Below are 24,002 nucleotides of genomic sequence, written 5' to 3'. Positions count from 1 at the left end.
AACAGCTTCTCAAACAGTAAGTACTGCCCAAAGTAATCAAAGACATCACACCAAGACTGAAAAAAATCTCAGACGAAGAACAGCTCTTGTAGACACACGTATATGTGTGTGTGTATATATATATATATATATATATCCAGTAGTCCATCTTGGATTATCCAGATCCAAAGGATGATAGTGGAGGCTTGCTTCACTGACTAGATATCAGTGATCAGCAGCGTATCACGTGAATCTGTGATATGCTCTGCTGCTTTTCGTCATTTATGTAAATGATTTGGATGTGAAATTAGGAGATATGCTTACTATGTTTGCAGATGACTTAAACGTTGAAAGTACAGTGAACAGAGAAGAAGGTTATCCCAGAATACAAAGTGCCGCGGAATAAACCCAACTTTTGTGGTAGTTAAGTTACTTGAGAGGATTCTGAGACGTAAGATATACATGCACTTGGAAACAGATGTCTTGATGTCGAATAATCAGCATGGTTTCGTATGTGAGAGGTCATGTCTCACAAAGTTGTTAGAAAACTTTACTGAAGTGATCAGCAAGTTTTACGAGGGCAGAGCTGCAGACGTCGTCTGTATGGATTTCAGTATGGTCTTTGTTACGTTTCCACATGGTAGACTGCTTTGGAAGATGAGATCGCAGGGACGCTCGAGAGAGCTGGCAAATTGGGTACAAAGTTGGCTGGATGGTAGGAAGCAGAGGGTAATAATGAAAGAATACTTGTCGTATTGGAAACCAGTGACTTGTGGAGTGCCTCAAGGTTCGTTGCTGGGATCATTACTACTCCTCAAACATGTCAATGATTTAGATGAAAAGGTATGAGGCATCATGAGCAAGTCTGTTGATGGCGCTAAATAGCTGATAATGCCGGCAGTGCGGAACGTTATCAGAAGTTGCAGCAGGGCCTTGATCAGCTGTGGAAGTGGACAGAGAAATGGCAAGTTAAGTTTAATATAGATAAGTGTGCGGTCTTGCATTTTGGAGAGTCAAGTCAGGTAGGAAATTCATGATGAATGATAGGCCCTTCAGGAGTGTAGTGAGACAGTGGGACCTTGGAGTTCAGTTTCATAATTCGCTGAAAGTGAGTCACAGGTGGACAGGTTAGTGAGGAAGGCTTTTTGTCAGACTGGCATTCATGATCCAGGTCTGAAAGAAATTGAGTACTGCAGATGCTGGAGTGTCAGGGTCGAAAGTTGATGCTTGAAAAACAAAGCAAGTCAGGCAGCATCCAAGAAGCAGGCAAGTCGACTTTTGGGGCATAAAGCTTTCTTCAGGATTTCCTGATGAAGAGCTTATACCAGAAACATCAATTCTCCCGGTTCTCGGATGCTGCTTGACTGGTTATGATTTTTCAACTCCACACTTTTCGATTCATGAGTGAAGACATTGAGTACAGACGTTGGGAAGTTATGTTGCAGTTGTACAGAACGTTGGTAATTCCGCACTTGGAGCATTATGTTCAGTCTGGATCACCTTGCTATAGGAAAGATCCTATTGTACTGGAAAACTGTGCAGAAAAAAAGGGTGTTGCTTGGACTCAACAGTGTGGCTTATAGGGAGAGCCTGGACAAGAGACATTTTCGTAAAATGTCGCAGGGTAAATTCGAATAGTGCTCATGAGGTAAATGTAGAAATCACGAAATAACTCAAGCTGGGATATCGAACAGTACAAAGGGGCCATGAAAATACATTGACAAGAGAATCACAAGGCATTCTATCTATACATTTAAAATAAGAGGACAACGAGGAAGAAGATCAAGAATAAAGGAGGGAACCAGCGTTTGGAGGCAGATGATGTGTGTGAGATCCTATATCTGTACTTTGCATCATTATGTAAAGAGGAGAAGGATACTGAAGATAGTGAGATTTGTATGGAGCATGCTAATATGCCAAAGGCATTCTACAATGAATCAAAACAGAATTTATTAAATCACGACTGTTGAAAAAAGAACAAACAAAAACAGAATTTCGGATAACTTAACGGATTCGAATACCTCACCGACTCAATACAGCAGTTTTAGAAGCGTGCTGTTTCCCGCAAACTCCCTTAAAGACACACTTTGGCAAAAAGTAAATTCAAGCACGGTTTCTGACGGGCAGCAGAAATCTCAGAGAATAATTCCAGGCAGACACTGTTGAAACATAAAAAACATTTTTGTTTTGGTCCACTGTAGCTGCTTCTCTAAATAAAAACCTAGATAAAGTTTGAACTGGGAAGCAACTGGCCAATCCCTGGAATTTCTAATGTAGCTATTTACAGTCATTGCAGGATTTTTGTATTTATGACCGTTCTTGAAAATTGAAGCAAGATAAAATAAAGTTGTCCAAGGAGAAGCTTCAGTTCACCTCAATCCTTAAGAAATACATTAATTTATATACAAAGATGGCTTCATTTTATAAAACTGTACTCTTACCCTGTTGATACAGTGCATATACTTTACATTGACTGTAAACATGCACATGTTTTACTTCAGTCAGTCTACTCCTGCCTTCGAACGTCTCCGCTTTTCACGTAAGTCGCGTTTTCTAGCCCTGCCACATGTACAATTTTCAAAATGAATGGCTGGGATTATAAGCTCTATTGCAATAGCCTGATTTATTTTGTTCTTAGATTTCTTGGAATACGTTAATGGGTCTTGATCAGTATCTCTAAAGCACGTATTATCTGCCCTTCACCCGAGGCTCACTGATGACGATACCTCATATGACTTTGAAACGTCTGACAACGAACCTTCCAACTGACCGCAAACTTCCATCCTTCTTATAACATTTTGGAACAAAGTCCAACGTTGCTGTTTCATTCAGACAAACCACGTAATTTTTTGCTCTTTCTCTAAGATGACCCACAAATTTTAAAGAACATCAAACCACAAAACTTAGGAGCGGAAATTAGGCCATTCAGCCCATCGAGTCTACTCCACTATTCAAGTATGTTTGAAACGTTTCACAACCCCATTCTACAGCTTTCTCCTCTTAACACTTGATCCCCTTGATATTCCAGAAACTATCTATCGCAGTCGTAAATATATTCCATGACTGGGCCTCCAGAGCCTTATGTGGTAATGAATTCCATGGATGCACGCCTCTCTGGCTGAAGAAGTTTGTCTTTATCCCTGTTTTAAAAGGTGTTCCCTTTATTCTAATGGAATGCTCTTCAATCCTCGTCTCTCCTAACAATGGACGCATCTTCACGACATCTACCCTGTCCAGGCGATTCAGTATTCTCTAGTTTGAATTTCTTTCCAGTTCCAGATTAGTTCTTCCCTCATACTGCTAAACTCGGAGTGCTCAAACGTACCTCATTTTTCTTTCAGTTTTTCATTCCTGAGCATTTGCCTTTCTATCTACTGAATCAACCACCAAGTTTCCCTTGATAGAATCATGGACTGGAACGCCAAAGTCTCTTCGCACTTCAGACTTCTGAATATTATGCACATTTAGAAAATCATCCATTCCTCTTTTGTCTTACGACAAATGTGCATCACCTAAAACTTTCCTATGTTGTACTCAATCTGTCTCTAGCACTTCCTTGCCCACTCACCTAACTTGGCAAAACCCCTCTGAAGCCTCCCTGTCTTTTCAATGCTACTTATCCCTCTACCCGGCTTTGCATCACCTACATTCTTTGACAGAATGCGCTCAATTTCTAAATTTGACCTGCAATGGAGGATTTAAAGATTTGTGGTACGAGCATTGAGCCTTGCAGAATACCACTTGTCACCATCTGATATGCTGAGAAATACCTATTTATTGCTCCTCTTTGCTTTATGCAATAGTGTCAAGCGTGAGCCCATGCTAGCACATTGCCGTGGACAACATGGAACCTTACCTTACTAAGTAACCTCCTGTAACCACTGTATGAGAGACTTTCTTGACATCCAGGTCAATAGTATCCATTGGCATTCCCTGCTCGTTACTTCCTCAAAGAATGCTGGAATGAACTCACTTGATGAAGCCATGCGGACTTTACACCATTTTATTGTACATTTGCAAGTATTCCGAAATCACATCTTTCACAATAGTCTCCAGGATCTTACCCAAAACTGAGATGAGGCAAATCGATCTGTAATATTATTTCTTTTGACTTGCTCCCTTGTTTTTAAACAGGGGTGTCACTTTAACAACTTTTCAGTCTGCTGAGACTCTTTATGAATCTAGTGTTTCCAGAAAGATCACCAATAAGGGCTCCATTATCTCTTAGTTCTCTCCCTTAGAACTCTGGGGCGCAGTTCATCAGGTTCAGGTGAGTTTTTCCATCTTCAGGCCATTCAGTTACTTGAAAATTTATTCTAGAAATGCGAGATATCACTAGGTAAGTTTGATCAAATTCAAAATTCCATTTACTCCCTCAATGGCACTCGAAAACTTTTATGCATTGAAATTCCTGACACGCGATATAATTAATATTTTCACTGTCGTATCCAATGCTGAGATACGTTGTTAACAGATATCTTGATTGGTTGAGGGTGTCTTATCCATCACTGCGATGTGACGCTGCAAGTCTGCGAAGGGGTCCAGAGCCTTGTGGTCTTAAAAGTAAAACTGAAGTATCCTTCCATTCCAGTTCAAACAGAATTGACCAATTAATAATGGTTCAAGACTCGTAGTCAAAACTCCTACACATAATTACATAATTACCTCTTTGCGGGCGTGTGAACTGTGATAAGGATGCAGAGATCCTTCAGCATGATTTGAACAGGTTGGGTGAGTGGATAAATCAATGGCACATGCAATTGAAAGTTAGAAGCAAAAACAAGAAGATTAGAAGCAAAAACCTAAGTGGCTGTAAATGCCATGATTTGTATTTGCCTTTCTTGCTACTGAATCAAACATCAAGTTGGGAAATTTGAGTGTAGAGTGAGATGTCGGGGTCATTGCGCACCAGTCGCTGAAGGTAACCATGCAGGTGGAGCAGGAGGTCAAGGAGACAAATGGTATGTTAACCTTCACTGCGAAAAGTTTCGAGTACAGGAGCAGGAATATTTTGTTGCAGTTATGTAGGGATTTGGCGAGGACACACTGGAACATTGTTTGAAGTTTTGATCTACTTTTCTATGGAAGGATGTTCTTGCTTTCAAAGCAGTACAGCGAAGGTTTCAGGCAGATTCAGATGATGGCGGGACTAAACTATCGGTAGAAATTGAAGAAGTTAAGATAATTTTCGCTGGAGATCAGATGTTTGAGGGGTGTTTCTCACAGAGACTTAGACAATTCTAGCTTGGGTAGACAAAGTAAATGGATGGGGCTTGTTCCAGATGGTGGGTATGTTCATACCCAGGAGTCACAGACTGAGGATTCGGGGTAGAACCATTTAGTAGAGTGATGAGGAGGTATATATTTATCCAAAGAACGATGACCATGTGGGATTCATTACCATAGGAGGTCAACACATTGAATGCCAAGACATTGCATATATTCAAGAGTTGAGGTGAGAGAGAAATTGACGTGGATGAACTCAAAGGTCCTGGGTAGAAAGCAGAATTCAGTTTCTCATTTGGGCCACCAAGCATGATCATGATAAATGGTGGAACACGCTCGAAAGGTCTAAAATCCTCCTCCTACTCCTATCGTCTATATTTCTACGTTTCCTCCTGTACAAAATAAATGTGTGAAGACTTTGTTCATGAACGCATGCCTTAGAGTTTCTCTCTCTCTCTCTCTCTCTGTCTCTCTCTCTCACTCACTCACTCTCTCTCTCGCTCTCTCTGTCTGTTTCTTTTCATGCTGATACCGAGTTTTGTGTTGCTTGGTTTGTAAGGGGATTAAACAGGGCCGCTTGTTACCATTGGATCAGTGGAGGATTCAGTACTCTGTCTGTCTGTCTGTCTGTCTGTCTGTCTGTCTGTCTGTCTGTCTCTCTCTCTCTCTCTCTCTCTCTCTCTCTCTCTCTCTCTCTCTCTCTGTCTCTTTCGTATTTCGAATTCCAAATGAATTTGTGATGGGCATTGTGATCTTCTACTGAGGTCCTGGATGGTGAAGTTAGAAGGGGTCTGTTGGGGAACTGGATTATTTTCACGGGGGATTTCTTCAGGTTTCTCCTGGCTCCTATGTTGCTTTTGATCTTCTCCCCGACAGACTTTAATTAACTTTTCAGCTCTCCTTTCTCCCCACTGTGACTTCTATTCTGTATTATCTCATTTCCTTCGGACGAGGGACCTTCTTTCCACTAATCTGGGGTTGGAAGGAATATGGTTTGCCCATTATGTATTGTCGCATTTAACGATACCCTTCTCGACAATCGTGTTATTCCCTCCTTTTGGTCTTCCCCTGTAATGACCATGAATTAATTGACTGGTCCTCTGCTTCAGATGCACTGGTACCGGATCAATTGTTTGCCCCCACTTCGCAGGACTCGCACATTATCCGGCCCTTGGCGTATGCCAGAGATGAGTGAGTGGACTATTCAAATATGGTAAGGGGGAAGAACTTGGCGTGACTAGAACTTTGTCCTTTAACGTCAATGTTTGTCTTATCATTTAGGTTCTTCACAAAATCTTTGCATTGTCCTTTAAAATTGTTAATTTCTAGATCACGATGAGATTTGGATTTGATTTCTTGCCATGTCTATTTTGTTGCATCACACATATTGACCAACAAATGCATTTTTAAATGTTGAATTGACCCCAAATACATTTAATAGCACTCATACCTGTCATACCCGGCAAAAAGGAAGATGGTTGTGATTGTTGAGCGTCACTCATCGCATCTACAGTCCATATATGTAGGAGTTCATCAGGGTAGTGACGGAGGCTAAAAAATCTTCAACTACTTCATCAATAAACGTCCCTCTGTCAGAAAGCCGAAAGTGGGGTTGTTCACCGATGACTGCATAATGTTGAGCACCATTTCCAAATCCTCAGATACTAAACCAGTCTGTGCGCAAATGCAAAAAGATCCAGAAAATGTCCAGGCTTGGCCCGGCAATTGGCCAAAACTGTCGCGCCACACAAATGCCAGACAATGACCATCACCAGTAAGAGACACTCCAGCACCGTCCTTTCACATTCAACAGTAATACCATCACTGAATCACCAACTGTCAACATGCATTGGGTTACCATTGATCAGAAACACTACTGAACTCACCACGTAAACACTGTGGCTACAAGACCTAGTCAGATACTTGTGATATTGCGGAGAGCAACTCACCTCCAGATATCCCAAATTCTGTCCAACATCTACAAAGCACAAGACAGGAGTGCGCTGGAATACTTTGCAATTTCCTGGAAGGGTGCAGCTCCAACAAGCCTCAAGGAGCTTGACAGCAACCAGCAGAAAGTGAACTGCTTGATTGGCAACGTATCTACAAATATACGATCACTTCACACTGACACTGTTTAGCAGCAGTATGTACTATCTTCAAGATGCACTGCTGAAGATCACCAAAGATGCTTAGAATATATCTTCTAAACCCACGACATTTTGCATCGAAAAGGACAAGGGCAGCAGTTACTTGGGAGAACAACTACCTGCAAGTTCCCCTCCAAGGAATTCACCACACTGAATTTGAAATATGCCGCTATTCCATCACAGTCGTTGGGATAGAAACCTGAACTTCCCTCCCTACCGGCATTGTGGGTGAACACACAGCAAGTGGACTCTAGAGATTCACCAAGAAAAGCCAACAACCGCTTCTCAAGAGCAAATAGGGATGTGTGAACATTCCCAGATAGCGACGCCCAATTCCTACAAATGAATAATAATAAAAAAGAAATCATCCAGTGACCATTGGCGCTTGGAGGTTCCATACGTCTCATGGATTTTTGACATAGTTTTCTAAGGTCAAATTGTCGTTCAATGCATTCCTTAATATTTGGAGAACAGCCTTCTCAATCATCGGTTTGGAGTGTGGTCTTGTTATACTGCTTACGTAAATTGGACTTTAACAAAATTTCTGGATAGTTACATTGACGTAACGAGCCGTAGGCCAGAGTTGGCACTCTCTCTCTCTCTCTCTCTCTCTCTCTCACTCTCTACTGATTACAGAAGTCAGTTAAGAGACCACACGGAACGTCCACTCGTCAGTGTGTATCGAGTAAAACGCTAATCATATAGTTGGCCGGGAGGTGGGGTGGGGTGCAAGAGTTATTGCTTACTCCGACAACGATAAATGTCTGTAACAAATATGGCGTCAAGTCGGAGTTCTTGGACAGGTTACGGATTGTGACAGACGAATTAGTCTTTATTTTTCACTCAACCTGAGGGCATTTAAAGTAAAAAAGAGTCCTTTGCTTTTGCACCGATAGGGTGTAGGGAGTTTTCAGTGTTCCAGCGCTCATTGTTTTAATCCTGCAAGCTACGCCAATTGTTGGGTTCATAAGAAATAAGGAAAGAGCCTGCGATTCTTTTCAGATATCCGGCCTAATTTCTTCTTATATTTCAACTACATGCCTGAAAGTTAAGATCCTGTATTCTATTTAATATTATGTTTTCTTTTCATCATCGCCAAAATCGCAAAAAATGTCAGTGCATTCTATTAGTCTACTTAATCGGAAGCTTTTCCTCACATTGTAACTCTAAGGTCTGAGCAACATACTGTTTACCACGTATGTGTATCATGTCTGCTTCAGTCCGATTTTCACCTTGCAAAAATGTTCTCTGAAATTGCATTTGCAAATGTAAATCTTGTTATGTTGTAGTCAAATTGCTTAATTTTCAATATACTTCGTAGGTGGGATGAAACAAAATGATGTTTTCCTTTGCTGAAGGACACCTCCCTGGATTCGTAGAGGGTTTCTTCCCACAGGTGTAATTGCACTAAAATCCTGATTCCTGGAAGTGAACATCTGGGTGTTAATTGAATCATTTGGTCATTACACCCCAACAGGTCGGTGTAGATGAGTGAAATCGATTGGTCAGTGTCCTTGCTGTATAATTAATACTCTATGACTGATCTCCCTCTGAGTTAACAGAGAAGGATCCATGGTCGAGACAAATTAACACTGCCTTTTAACGAAACATGCCACGTAGATGAACAACTTTTTTTTGCTGTTTCAGATTTTCAGCACCAGCAGTTCCTTGTTTTGTATATTGTATTTTCTCAACGGCATCACCCCTTCTCTCATGCTACCTATACAAGACATCCCAAACAGAGGGTAACGTCTTACCTGCATCCAAACTGTTTCTCCACTTCTGTAATGTGTAGGCGTCAATGACCTCCTCTCTCAAAGAGAGGAGGGGATTGAAGTGAAAAGCCTTTCACAATGCTCTCACTTCCCCCACACCCTGAGCTGGAATTGGGGCGGGGAGAGAGTGGGAGAAGTGTGAAACACCAATGGATTGCTCACTCTGGAAAAACGACTCGAGACCAATTCTAAACCTGCAATAAACTTAAGCTTAAACCAACCCGCATTTCGGATTCTCATTGGAAACTATGAAATTGAAAAAAATCTCCCTCACATATTGCAATTAAAATCTGGTGATGTACAGTTCCAACAGTCTCTCCCAGCAGATTTGGACTCACACTATGAAACTTAATTTCCAACTGCTTTTCAATGTATCGATATTCTGTACTGCCATCAACAGCCTGTGAAAGCATTCACATTTAGATCTCCTCAAAAGGCCTGTGAGTCCATCACCACACTCGTCTCTAAGCAATAGCCTGTGAACCTATCACGATTCTGTTCTGCAAACAATGGCCTGAGAACCAATTGCCACTCTGTCATCCTAGCACCAGCCTGGGAAGTCGTCCCCACTCTCTTACAGTTGCAATGGCCTGTGAAACCACCCCAGACCTTTCTCGGAGCAACGACCTGTGAATCTAACCCTGCTGGTATCAACTTGGAGAGGCCTGTGGACCCATCATCAGCGGACATACTAGCAGACACTTTCTAACTCATCCTCAGTCTGTCCTCTTCGCAGTGGCCTCAAAACGCATCCACACATGGTTCTGTCAGCAACGCCCTGTGACCCAAACTTCATTTTTTTCTCCTAGCAATAGTTTGTAAATCCATCTCCACTCTCTTCCCGAGAAACGGCCCATGAACCCAGCCCCACTCTGTTTTTCTGCAATGAATTTAAACCCATCATGACTCTGTTCCACGAACCACCGCCGTCACAAATCCCGACTCTCTTCTCCTTGTGACGATCTGTGAACTCATCCTCAAACTGTTTGCTGAGCAAGGGCCATTGAATACATACTTGTTTTGTTCCTCTCGTAATATCCTGTAACCCTATCACTACACTGTGTCCCTAACAACCGTCCTGTGAACGGATGTGGACTTCATTCCCCTGTCAGTAATCTGTGAACACACCGCCATCCTTTTCCCTTAATATTGGCTTATGAATACATACACATTCTATTCTCACAGCAACGGCCTCTAAATCCATCCCCACTCTTGAGCCATAGCAACATTCTGAGAAACTGTCCTCAGATAGGCTAGCAACGGCCTGCAAACCCATCCTCACTCTGTTTCCCTTGCAATGGCTCATGGTGCCATGTTCACTCTCTTTACCGAGAAACAGTGCGTGAACGCATCCCGATGCCTTGTCGCTAACAATGACCTGTCAGTGACTCTCACTCAGTTCTCCTGGGAACGGCCTGTGATCGTAAGCTCACTATTTCCCTTGCAACAGCTTGTAGAACTAGCCCATATATGTTAACCAGTTAACTGCTTGATACCCCATACTAACTCTGTTCTCCTGCCAACAACTTGTGAACGATGTCTACACTGTTCTCGTCACAACAGAGTGTGAAACCACCCCCGTTCTGTTTTCCCAGGAATGATCTGTGAATCCATCAACACTCTGTTACCTAAGCAACAGACTGTGAACTCATTCCCAATCTGTTAACGGGGCAACAGCCTGTGAATCTCGCCCCAGTCTGGTCCCTTGGCAAAGACCTGTGAACCCAAGCAGCTGGTATTCCCTCAGAAGGGCATGTGAACCCATCATTAGCGGAATAATCTACCAATTATATGATAAACTCACACAGAGGCTAATAACCGATCAGCAGCCTAGGAACCCAATCTGTACCCGATGCAATGGAGTGATAAAGTCTGCACTAAAATCTCATGTCAACAGTCTGTGAATCCATCCTCATGTCATTCTCCTAGCAACGGCCTGTGACTATCTCTTCACTGTTTTCTCCCAGAAATGTCCTGTAAACCCATCCAACCTCTATTCTCGCAGCACCGGCGCGTGAAATGATCCCCATCCTTTTCTCCTAGCAATGGTCTGTAAGCCCATTCCAACTCAGTTCACCTAGCAATTGACTGGCATCCCGTTCCAAAACTGTTCTGCTGGCAAAGCTCTGCGAGAATATTGATAACCTGTTCTCCCAACAACCGTACTAAAACTGATCACAACTCTGATCACCGAGCCACAGCCTGTGGGCCTGTCGCTACACACTTTCACTAGGATTACAGAATGAGAATGGAGTCACAGGCCATTGTTTGCTGAACAGTGTGGCAATAACTTCACAGGCCGTTAATTGGGAAACAGATTGGGGATAGGTTCACAACCCATTGCTAGGAAGGCAACGTTTAGAAGGGTTCTACCCACTGCAGGAAAAGAACGTCGGAATTGGTTCACAGGTCATTGCCACGGAAACAGAGTGGGGATGAGGTCACAGCGGGAAAGGGTTCACAGGCCATTGCTATGAAGCAGAGTGAGGAAAAATTCACAGGCAGTAGCTATGAGAATGAAGTGTGGAAATGTCGACAGTCCTTTGCTGTGGTAACAGACTGGGCTTAGATCCACAGGCCATTCTTCAGAGAACAGAGAGTGGATGGATTGACAGTTTGTTGCTCGGTGAAAATATTGTTGATGCGTTCACAGGCTGTGACTGGGTGAACAGACTGCTTATGTGCTCATAGTTTGTTTGCTGGGACGTCCTGCTAATGATGGTTTGGCAGGCCGTTTTGAGGGGATACCAACGAGTTCAGGTTCAGCATCTGTTGCAGGGAGAGCAGACTGGGTTTCTGTTGAAAGATCTTTGCCAGGAGTTACATATGCGAATGTGCTCACAGGCTGTTGCAAGGAGAACAGAGTGGGTATGCGCTTACAGATCATTACTGGGGCATCTGGATTGAGATGGTTTCGTCTGTAGCTCCTAGGAGCCAATCCTCTCTCTGGAAAACTTCTCTTTCCCATCCTTCCACTTCCTCCAAACCAAAGGAGCAGCCATGGGCACCCGCGTGGGCCCCAGCTCTGCCTGTCTCTTCGTAGGATATGTGGAACAGTCCATCTTCCACAGCTAAACTGGCACCACGCCCAACCTTTTCCTCCGCTACATCGATGACTGTATCGGCGCTGCCTCGTGCTCCTACGAGGAGGTTGAACAGTTCATCCACTTTTCCAACACCTTCCACCCCGACCTCAAATTTACCTGGACCGTCTCAGACTCCTCCCTCCCCTTCCTAGACCTCTCCATTTCTATCTCGGGCGATCGAATCAACACGGACATTTACTATAAACCGACCGACTCCCACAGATTCCATAGACTACACCTCCTCCCACCCTGCCCCCTGTAAAAACGCCATCCCATATTCCCAATTCCTTCGTCTCCGCTGCATCTGCTCCCAGGAAGACCAGTTCCAATACCAAACAACCCAGATTGCCTCCTTCTTCAAAGACACAATTTCCCCAGAGACGTTGTCGATGATGCTCTCCACCGCATCTCCTCCACATCCCGCTCCTCCGCCCTTGAGCCCCGTCCCTCCATTCGCCACTAGGACAGAACCACACTGGTCCTCACTTACAACCCCACCAACCTCCATATACACCGTATCATTCGTTGTCATTTCCGCCACCTCCAAATGGACCCCACCACCAAGGATATATTTCCCTCCCCTCCCCTATCAGAGTTCCGGAATGACCACTCCCTCCGAGACTCCCTCGCCAGGTCCACACCCCCCACCAACCCAACCTCCACTCCCGGCAACTTTCCCTGCAAGCGCAAGAAATGCAAAACTTGCCCAACACCTCCCCCCTTACTTCCCTCCTAGGCCCCAAGGGATCCTTCCATATCAGCCACACATTCACCTGCACCTCCACACACATCATTTACTGCATCTGCTGCACACGATGTAGCCTCCTCTATATTGGGAACACAGGCCACCTACTTGTGGAACATTTCAGATAACACGTCTAGGACACCCGGACCAACCAACCCAACCACCCCGTGGCTCAACACTTCAACTCCCCCTCCCACTCCACCATGAACATGCAGGTCCTTGGACCCCTCCATCACCAGACCACATCAACACGAGGGCTGGAGGAAGAGCGCCTCATCTTCCGCCTAGGAATCCTCCAACCACAAGGGATGAACTCAGATTCCTCCAGCTTCCTCATTTCCCCTCCACCCACCTTGTCTCAGTCCCAGTCCTCGAACTCAGCACTAACGTCCTAACCTGCAATCTTCTTCCTGACTTCTCCGCCCCCACCCCCTCTCTGGCCTATCACCCTGACCTTATCACGCTCACCTTAACTTCCGTCTCCCTAGCGCATTTCCAACGCCCCTCCCCCAGTCCCTCCTCCCTACCTTTTATTTTAGCCGGCTTGGCACACTCTCCTCATTCCTGAAGAAGGGCTCATGCTCGAAACATCGATTCTCCTGCTCCTTGGATGCTACCTGACCTGCTGCGCTTTTCCAGCAACACATTTTCAGCTCTGATCTCCAGTATCTGCAGTCCTCACTTGCTCCTAGCAGATACCAATGGTGATGTATTCACAGTATGCTGCTCGGACAGCCGGGCAGGCATGCGCTCTCAGGTCTTTACGTAGTAAACAGAGAGAATGAGTTCAGAGGATATTACTAGGTTGTCCTGCTGGCGATGGGTTCTCATTCGGTCCTGATGAGATACCAGCAGGTTTGTGTTCACACACCATTGCTACTGGAACAGACTGGGGAGTGCTTCTCCGTCTTTTGCTCGGAGAACAGAGTGCGGATGCACCCACCCCAGTCTTTTCTCCTCGAAACTCTGTTGGCCTGTGACCCATTCCCGCTATGTTCTCGTGGCAACAACCTGTGACAACACCCATAGCAATGGAGCATGCATCCTCCCACACTCTATTCTCTGAGCTGGAGCCCGTGAATACATCACCACTCTGTTCATCGGCAGCTGCCTGTGAAACCATCCCCAGTCTGTTTTTTTTCCGACGACGGCCTGTGAACGCATCCCCAACCTCATCGTCAGGCAACAGCCTGTGGAGCCAACCCCATTCGGTTTGCCTTAAGACGTATCGTGATTTGATACCCTCTCTTTCTCCAGAGCAATAGCAGATGAATCCCTTCCTCATATGTTATGCGTGAAACGGCCTGTGGACCCATAGTCATTCTGTTCCCCAAGCAAAGACCTGTGATGCTAATCCCACTATGTTCTCTTACCAACTGCTTGTGACCCCACACCCCATCTCTTTCATTTGTAATCACCAGTAAACCCATCACCGCTGTCGTTCACTAGTAATGGCCAGTGAACCTATCCACATTCTGTTTGCTTAGCAATAGCCTGTGACCACATCGCCAGTATATTCCCTAGCGTTGGCCGATGAATCCATTCCCAATCTTTTCTAATAGAAACATATTAGCCCAATCCCAATCAGTTTTCTCCTAGGAACGGCCTGTGATGCCATCCCCCCTCTGTTGTCCGAGCAACGAACTGTGAACACATCACCAATGGTATTCCTCAGGATTTTCCTTGAACCCATTATTAGCCGGATGACTCACCAACAGCTCTGAGGCGTAAACTCACACTATCCCCCTCGCAACAGCATGTGAACTCAACGAATTTCTGGTCTCCGAAAAAAGCCAGTGAGACAGGTGAACTCTTTCCCCTGATAAACGATCTCTGAAACCATCCCCACTCTGATCACTAGCCATTGCTTGTGAACGCTTCCTTCCCCTTTTCACTGATTAATGGCATGCAAACTCCTCGGCATTGTGTGCTAGCAGCAAAAGTATGACGGCACAAACCTAGTCTTTGCCCCGAACAAAGGGATTTAAATCTCATCATATTTCTTCTCTCTCACTAACCGCCTGCTAACCTCTGTCAGACCATCCCGTAGCAATGGCTTCTGACTCAATCCCCATTCTGTTCGCCGAGGAACTGTTTGTTAACCTATTTGAGCATATTTCTCCTGACAACAGCCTGTTAACACGACCTCACTCTATTTCCCCAGCAATGGTCTCTGACCCCATCTTCATTATGCTCCGTAGCAACAACCAGTGAACACATCCTCACCCTTTCACCGAGCTATCGACTGTGAACCCAATCCTGCTCTGTTCCCCTAGCAACAGCCAGTGACCCCATACCCAGCCAGTTTACGTAGCAATTGTCTGTGAACCAATATTCGCTCTCTTTTCCCACCCAACAGTCTCTAAACACATTCACACATTGTTTCTCTCGCAAAGGCCAGTGACCCCATCCCCACTCTCTTCTCCTAGCACTCGTCTGTGACCCTATCCTCGCTGTATTGCCGTCAAAACAACCTGTGAACTTATCCCCATTCTGTTCCCCTAGCAACGTCCTGTGAAAACAATTCCAACTTTTTATCCCGGGCAACGGCCTGTGTCCCATCCCCGCGCTTTTCGTCAAGCAATTGCCTGTGAATCTTTCAGCACGGAAGTAAACACGCGGGTGAGGTAAGTCGGAGAGAGGGAGATTGCGTGGTAGGAAAATTGCAAGAGGGAGAGAGAGTGAAGAAGAAAAGGGTAGGGTGTGTAACACCAGAGGTAAAAGTCGGAACAGAGTCATTTAAAAACAATCCGTGAGCTTTGCCCAGTCCCCTCCCCTTCCCTGAGGGCCAGGAATTGGGGCTGAGACTGTCTCTGTCAAGCTCAGCTTCCTCAACATGAAGACAAACAAAAAATATCGTTCACTCTGCTGCTTGGCACTTTTTAATGAATTTTGTTATTGCTTATATTTGAAGTGATTGTTACAGTCAGTAAAATGATGCATTTTCTCACTGGGCCCTGAGTTGAGAGAAACATTGAAATGTGTCCCTGTTACACCCTGTGGAATAACGGTGGACGAACTAGCGCTTCGCTCAGTCTATTACCATAGCGGCAGGCTGCTTCATTGCTGAAACTTGAAGTTGAATGAGAAAGTCCCTAATGGATTGATTAAAGAGTGAATTTGAATGTTTTTTTTTAATTTGTGTAAAGGGATACTTCAGCACATTCTTCAGCTGCAGTCTGTACTTAGTCTGGGTGATGGCATAAATTGCCGTGTTTGTGCAGAAACTGAGAAGCTGCAGCATGAACGCCAATTCCTGCACAAAGGTATGGAGATACACAGACCGATACCCAATGCGAGACATCCGTCTCCATATCACATACACCATTAACAGTGACCGTAACAGAATGAAATTGGCCGAAATCACGAACAGCAAAATGATGGGTTTTTTTCGATTTCTCAATTCCTTGTCGGACTGAGCGTCTCCCTTGGTGTGAGCTCGAAGTCTCCTGCGGGCTCTGCTGGTCAGTAAGATGTGTCTGACAGTGAAAACGTTGAACAGCAGAATCAGGAGAAATGGAAAACCCGGGGTTAGAATGTGGTGGAGGAACTCGATTGTGGCCCAGACACGGGATAATTGAACAGCGGTTGTTACATAACAAAACCAGAGTTCATTCCACAGCTGATACTCAGCTGTGAGCATAAAATACCAGTAAATGTTTTTTTAAACAGCTCAGCACGGTAACTGTTCCCAGAACCACGACCGCCGTTTTCTCCGTACAATAGTTGTGTTTCAGCTTCTGGCAACAAATGGCAACAAAGCGATCAAAGGTGAAAGTGACGGTAAACCATACAGAGCAGTCAGCGGCTGCATAAAGCAGGACGGCGTGGATGTTACACATGGGGATATACCTCACGAAATTAAAGTGTTCCTTATAAACAGTGGGAATGTGTCTCAATATCAGGTCTAGTAAAATGACAAGTAGATCTGCAAATGATATGGTCCCAGATAAACTGTAACACATCGAGACAATCCACAATCTTTAGAAAGCAGGACGTAGATCGTCACTACGTTAACTGTGAGGATGGAAAACAAACACATTATACATCAGCCTCGAGGCAGTTTTATTCAGGATTCAATGAGATTTCCAAATGTTACAGCATTTAGTGATTTATTATAGGAATTGCAGTTGAAATATCAAATGGGAAATATCAAATGAGAATTACTGGCAGAAATGTGTACTAATCACTGGCAGAAATGTGTACTAAGTACTCCCCGACCCCCCGAACATCCATCACATCAGATGGTTTCTAGAACAATTCCACATGCTCGATCACCCGAGATCATACACAGGTCACTACTTTCCAGTTCCTAACATGGAAGGTGAAAACGTTGCAGTCCTTAAGGAAAGCCTTACTTATCCTAGAAGACAAACGGAGGTTAGAAAACTTTGTCTTTGTATCTAAGTTGTGGTTGATCCTCTGTTGTAAAAAACAATATGGAAATGCAGCGAAAACGTACTCACCCCTTTCACTGCCTGAGAGAATTTCGGAACGACGTCTCCTTCTCCCGGAACAGAATTTCCTCCCTCGGGATCTTATCTTTTGATCAATTCACTGACGTTCAGTCATTCACAAATAATGTCAGGGACAGAATTTTCCTGGAAATGACGGGTACAGAATGCTCTGGAGAATGTCAGTTCCAGAAGGTTCCCGGGAATGTTCGGTATAGTGTGTTCCAGGAAATGTCGGTTCCGTGATGTTCCAAAGAATGTTGGGCATAGAATGTCCCGGAGAATTTCGGGGATGGAAAGTTCTTGGGTGTATCGAGTCCAAAATGTTCTGGGAAATGTTGGGTTTAGAATGTTACATAGTAAAACAGTTATAGAAAATTTCACAGAATGTCGTTTATAGACTTTTCCAGGGAAGGTCGGGTAGAAAAACTTTCAGAGAATATTTTCAAGCATAATATTCTGTGGAACGTTGGGTAAAGAATGTTCCAGGAAAATGGGAATGAAATATTCTGGGGAATGTCAGGAAGGAAATATTCCAGGGAATATTGCGTATGGAAGGTTCTGGAGAATCTCAGGTGTGGAACCTTCTAATGATGTTCGAGTATGGAATGTTCTGGCGAATGTCTGTTACTCAAAGTTCAGTGAAATGTCGAGGAGAGTATGTTCCGGAGAAGATTAGTTCAGAATTTTCCACAGAATTTCGATCAAAGGATATTCCAGGGAGTTTCAGGTAAATAATATATCGCTGAATGTCTGGCACAAAATGAACCAAGGAGTGTCGGATTGAGAATGTTACGGGGAATGTCGGGTACAGAACATTCATGCATGTGTGAACCTTTCGCGGTAATGTCAGGTATGGAACATTCTGGGGAAGGTCGGGTACGGAATTTTCCAGGAAACGTTGGGTAAGGAACGTTTGGTAGAATTTCACGTATGGAATGTTCTGGCGAATGCTGGTTACACAATGGTCAGTAAAATATCGTGTACAAAATGTTCCAGGAATGTAGGGACTGGAATTTTCCAGGAAAAGTTGTGTATTCACAACTTTTGTGTTCGGTGGAATGGCGAGTATAGAATGTTCCGGAGAATATTGGTATGGAATATGTATGGAGGTTCCTGGGGATAGTCGGGTCCGGAAGGTTAGATAGAATACCAGGTACAAAACGTTCCGGGTAATGTCAGAAAAGGAGTTTCCAGAGAATGTCGGGTATGGAACTTTAAAGTAATGTCTAGAACAGAATGTGTCTGAGTTTATCGGGTATAGTATATTCTCACAACGTCGGGTATAGTATGCTACAGGAAATATCTGATACAGAATATTGTGCAGGCTGATGGTTACAGAAAATTCCAGGATATGTCAAGTTTATAATTTTCTGGAGCATGTTGGGTATACATTGTTGCAGGGAAAGTCGGGTATCAAACGTACGAGGGAGTGCCGGGTACAGAATGCTCCAGTGAATGCTGTGTCGAGAATGTTCTGGGGAATGTCGGTTTTTTAGTTTTCCAGAGAAGTTTAGGTACTGAAGTTTTGTTAAAATGCAGGTTACAGAATATTTCAGGGAATCCCCGGTATCAAACGTTCTGGAGAATATCGTTTATGCAATGTTGCAGTGATAGTCAGATGTGGAACGTTTCAGCAACTGTAGGTTGCAGAAAATTCAGTGAAATTTTAGGTAGAGAATATTCCGGGGAAATTCGGATCTGGAACGTTCTAGAGAATGCCGGTTATAGAATGCTCCCTGGAAGGTCGGTTACAGTATGTTCCGGGGATGTTAGGTACAGAATAGTCCATGGAAAGACTGATATGGAATGATCTGGGAATATCAGTCCCGAATGTTCTGGGGAATGGCAGATATAGATCATCCATAGATGTAGAAATTTCAGGGGAATGACAGTATGAAATGTTCCAGGGAGTATTTGGTACGCAATATTCTGCAGGATGTCGAATATGGAATGTTCGCTGGAATGTCGAATATGAAACATTCCAGTGAATGTCGGGTATGGAATGTTCTGGGGAAGATCAGCGATAGAACGTTTTAGGGAATGTCAGTTACACAATGTTCCGTGGCATGTCGCATATGGAATATTTTGGGGAATATTGGGTCTGGAACGTTATACCGAGTGTCAGGTATGAAACGTTTAGGGTGGTGTTAGGTATAGAATGTTCCAGGGATTTCCGAGTGTGGAATGTTCCTTAATGTCGGGTATAAAATGTTCCGGAGAATGTCGAGTATGGAGCACTCTGGGCAATGACAGTTATCGAACATTTGTGTGAATGCTGGGTACAGAATGTTAAAGAGAATGTCAGGTTTCGAATGTTCTGGCGAATGTTGTGCAGAGAGTTGTCCAGAGAATTTGGATATAGAATGTTCCTTAGAAAGTCAGAAATAGAATATTACAGACAATGCCGGGTATAAAATGTTCCACGGAATATCAGATATGGAACATTCTAGAAAATGTCGGGTACAGACAATTCCTGGAAGATCAGGTATGAATGCTCCAGGGAATGTTAGGTTTGGAACGTTCTGGGGAAGGTCAGCTATTCAATTTTTCATGGAATGTCAGCTACACACTGCTCCGTGGAATGTCACATATGAAATTTTCTGGGGAATTTTGGGTCTGGAACATGAAGCAGAATTTCGTTCGGAGAAATGACAGGCACAAAATGTTCCAGAGATTGCCGTGTATAGAATGTTTCCTAAATGACGGGTGCAGAATTTTCCAGACAATGGCGGTTATAGAATGTTCTAGAGAATGGTGGATATGGAACACTGTGCACAATGTTGGGTATCGAAAGTTCAGGGGAATGTCAGTTACAGAATTTTCCAAAAATCTTGTGGGCAATGTAAGGCATCGAATTTTTCAGAGATTTTGAATATAGAATTGTCCTTCGATGTCGGGAATAGAATGTTCCAGAGAATGTCACATAAACAATGCTCCGAGGAATGTATGGGACATCCTGAAAAAGGTTGTGCATGGAACGCTCCAGAAAAAAATGTTGGGCTTAGGATGTTCCAGGGAACGTGATGTATGGAACATTCCAGAGAATGTTAGCTATAGAATGTTCTGGAAAATGTCATGTATGCAATGTTCTGGGGACTGTCTGAGATAGAATGTTCCACAGAATGTTCGGTATCGTATATTCCAGAAAAGGTTATGTGTCGAATGTTCTCGGGAACGTAGGAGATAGACTGTTCCAGGGAACGTGAGGTATGGAATGTTCCGGCGCGTTATAGTTATGGAATGTTCCGGGAAACATCGGGTATGGATCGTTCTGGCGAATGTCTGGTACAGAATGTGTTCGTGTCTTAAATACCGACAGAAAAAAAATCATCAAGACTCCCCATTCTGATAGCCATTCAGCCCTTCAAACCGACTCGACCATTCAGTATGATTCAGGCTGATCAGACTGTATCTGAGCTCAAGAGTCCCAAGATGATCGTGGATTCTGTTTTTATTCAAGGATCTATCTTCCTGTATCTCAACAATGTTCAATGTCTTAGTGTCAACTACTCTCTGGGCAGGAAATTTCTAAGGACTCACAACCATCAGCGAAAATGAAATAAATCTCTTCGCTGTAATAAATCAACAATGTCTTATTCAAAACAACTATCTACGCTCGAGCAGTCGTCTCACCATTTTACATGCATGTGTTTATGATTGGATCCTCTGTATGAGCAACAGGTAGTTCATTTTCACAGTGAAGCTCTTTTTAATGAGAGTTTTTGTTTCAGAGTGCAGGTAAATATCTACTTAAATGTCTGCCTTCTGTCCCTTAGACTATAAGACAAAAGAGTGCAATTCAGCCATTCGATCCACTGAGACAATTCAGCCATTTGATTGTGGCTGATATATTTTTAAACCCCATTCACCTGCCTGCTCCTTGCTTCTCAACTGACCTTCGCCTGGCTGCATTTTTACATCCCGCTGTCGACGATATGTAAGTCAGGAGCAACAGATTCCATTCTGTGTCTTTTCACTCCCTCAGCCTGGGCTTCCGTGTGTGTCTGAACACACGACCAGCCGAGCAGGTCTACATAACCCAGTTTCTTCGGGTTCGTCAGATCTGTTCGGATGATGCTGAATTTCAACCTGCAACATGACCTCCTGTTCCTCGCCTGGAAAAACCTCCCTGCACTCATGCCCCCACCACACAACCAACACTTCAACTCTGAGGTGCTTTCAGCCTTCAGCTATAAGTGAGCCATCTCGTGTGCTCCTGCTCTCATCCCTTTCCCACCTTCACAGATGAAGTCATCCATTAATCCTGCAGTACACACAATACGTACCAATTGTTACAACACGGTGGTAAACCCTTTTGCAAATTAAACCAAACACATAGAAACGCTCACCTTGTCTCGTAGTCTGTAATGAGTGACAGTTATCTACCACAATTTCCATATTTTACAAGAAATATCAGTTTTATTCTTGAATTCAAAAGTGAACATTAAGCAACAAATATTTACAAGTCTAAATAGTTGGTATCTACCTCCCACTCGGTAACAATATATTGATAAAGTAAGCACCTAATAAATTTACAGCAGCAAACTTTTCAAAACCGGAGACTGTCGTCTGCAGTGTCGATCTCCCTCTGTCTATATGTCTCCCTGGATCGTCTGCGTCCTTTTGCTGCAAATATTTTCCATGTGAAAATGTACCGTTAATACAGGCTGTTGTGAATAGCAGTCTTTTAATGTAAGTTGGTGCTCTTTCTCGCCAATTGTCCAAAACGCGTAATTTTCATGCTCCCGCAATACATTGGATTTTCTCATGGCTTCCACGTTGTCAAAACAGTAAGATTCGAATTCATATCAGTTTTGGTGTCTTTGTCCATAATTTAAATTGATTGGTTGAATTCGAACTTCTGTGAAAAAAATCGAAGTATCGAGGTTCCAGCCAGATGTCTCACATGTTCAAATTTTCCACAACACTCTGTGTCTTGACAGGTGCCTGACATCTTTAAGCTTTCACTCCCTCTTAAATGTACAGTACAGTTTTCAATTTCATAATATCTCCACTCTTATGAATAAAGAATGAACCATTAACTGAAATGATGCCTTCATTTTTGTTCAATTTTTTAACCCTACTGCCATGAAATACATCGGACCTTAATGGAAGTTCATGGTAACCTCGGTGAGCGCGCGGACGCATGCGAGCCACATAGAACTCCCCCCCCCCCGCCCAACACACACACACACACACACACACACACACACACACACACACACACACACACACACACACACACACACACACACACACACACACACACACACACACACACACACACACACACACACACACGTAGATATTCCAGTATTCTCCAGTGATATCGGTTCACTCTTATCCAGGCTTTATCCGTTCAATCCCGATAAAACAACTGCTGTCACATTCGTGTGACCCACAACATGTGCAGTTTGTAATTTGAAAGTCTGTAACATCAGACTGAAACGAAATAGACGCATTTTTTTACTTTACATCTTTCCAATAATGTCACAGGATTGTGATCCATGTAAGGCCATTACCGAATTCAATCATTCCTTTTCGATCATTGATAATGTTCTCTGGAGGGTGTTGAGTTTCTTTGAAACGTAACGAACTGGCAGTTCAATTCCATCATCATCTTGCGAAAGCAGAACTGCTCAGATTCCGATGTCACGAGGATCGATTGTATCGAAGGGTTTCAAAAAGTTTGGTGGAGCTAAAAGAGATGCAGTGGTTAATACTGCTGTGAAAGTGTCAAATGTCACCTGCCATTGGGCCATCCATTGGATGTTTGTGTTCTTCCTCAGCAAATCTGGTAAGAAGTCACTAAGCTGCTGACGTTTGGTGCATCGTTTCCTTCGATTTTGGTCGTGCAAGTTCATTGTTGGGCTTCTTCTTCGTGTTGCTTGGGGTCAACCTTCTATAACCTATGTCATATCGCAAGAAGATCGCCCCTGCCTTCATTAATTCTGTTTCATTTACATTTGTTATAAGTTTTGCTTCTCTTTATCGTTCAAACCACTCAGCCAACTGTACCTTCCGATCATTGCACGACTCACTAAAATCACTACATTATCCAGATAGAGTGCACAGATTGGAATCCAGCCACAACTCTATTCATGAATCTTTGGAATGTGGCTCGGGCGTTTTTTTCATTACAAAATGCATCAATATGAATTGGTGTAGACCATTTGGGATGACAAACGCATAATTTTGTTTTCCCTTTCTCTGGTAAAAGTACCTGCCAATAACGACGCATCATGTCCAAATTAATGACATAACTGGCATGTCGAGCTTTCTCGGTACACTGCTTCAAACGTTGGATTGTATTTGAGTCTGATTTGGCTGCGAAGTTGACCTTCTTATACCCAGACTACACTGTGCACTTTCCTGCAACTCATCGGATTTTCTTGGGGTTTCCTTTAAGTTTTTCACTAATGCCAATGGCTCAGCCTCTTTTACCACATATTTTCCTCCAGAGAATTTATTTAACGACCAGCACCTGTTGCTACATGTCGCATCTTCTCGCAGTGAAAACACTTTTTCCCACTATCCTTCTTAAAGTATCGGCGCTGTAATTTTCTGTTACACCCCATTTCAGT

The sequence above is a fragment of the Chiloscyllium plagiosum genome, unplaced genomic scaffold (assembly GCF_037043375.1).
Source record: "Chiloscyllium plagiosum isolate Xiang-an unplaced genomic scaffold, Cpla_swu_hap1 HiC_scaffold_45, whole genome shotgun sequence".
NCBI classification, from domain to species: Eukaryota; Metazoa; Chordata; class Chondrichthyes; order Orectolobiformes; family Hemiscylliidae; genus Chiloscyllium; species Chiloscyllium plagiosum.
Note: the sequence above shows the minus strand (reverse complement) of the source record.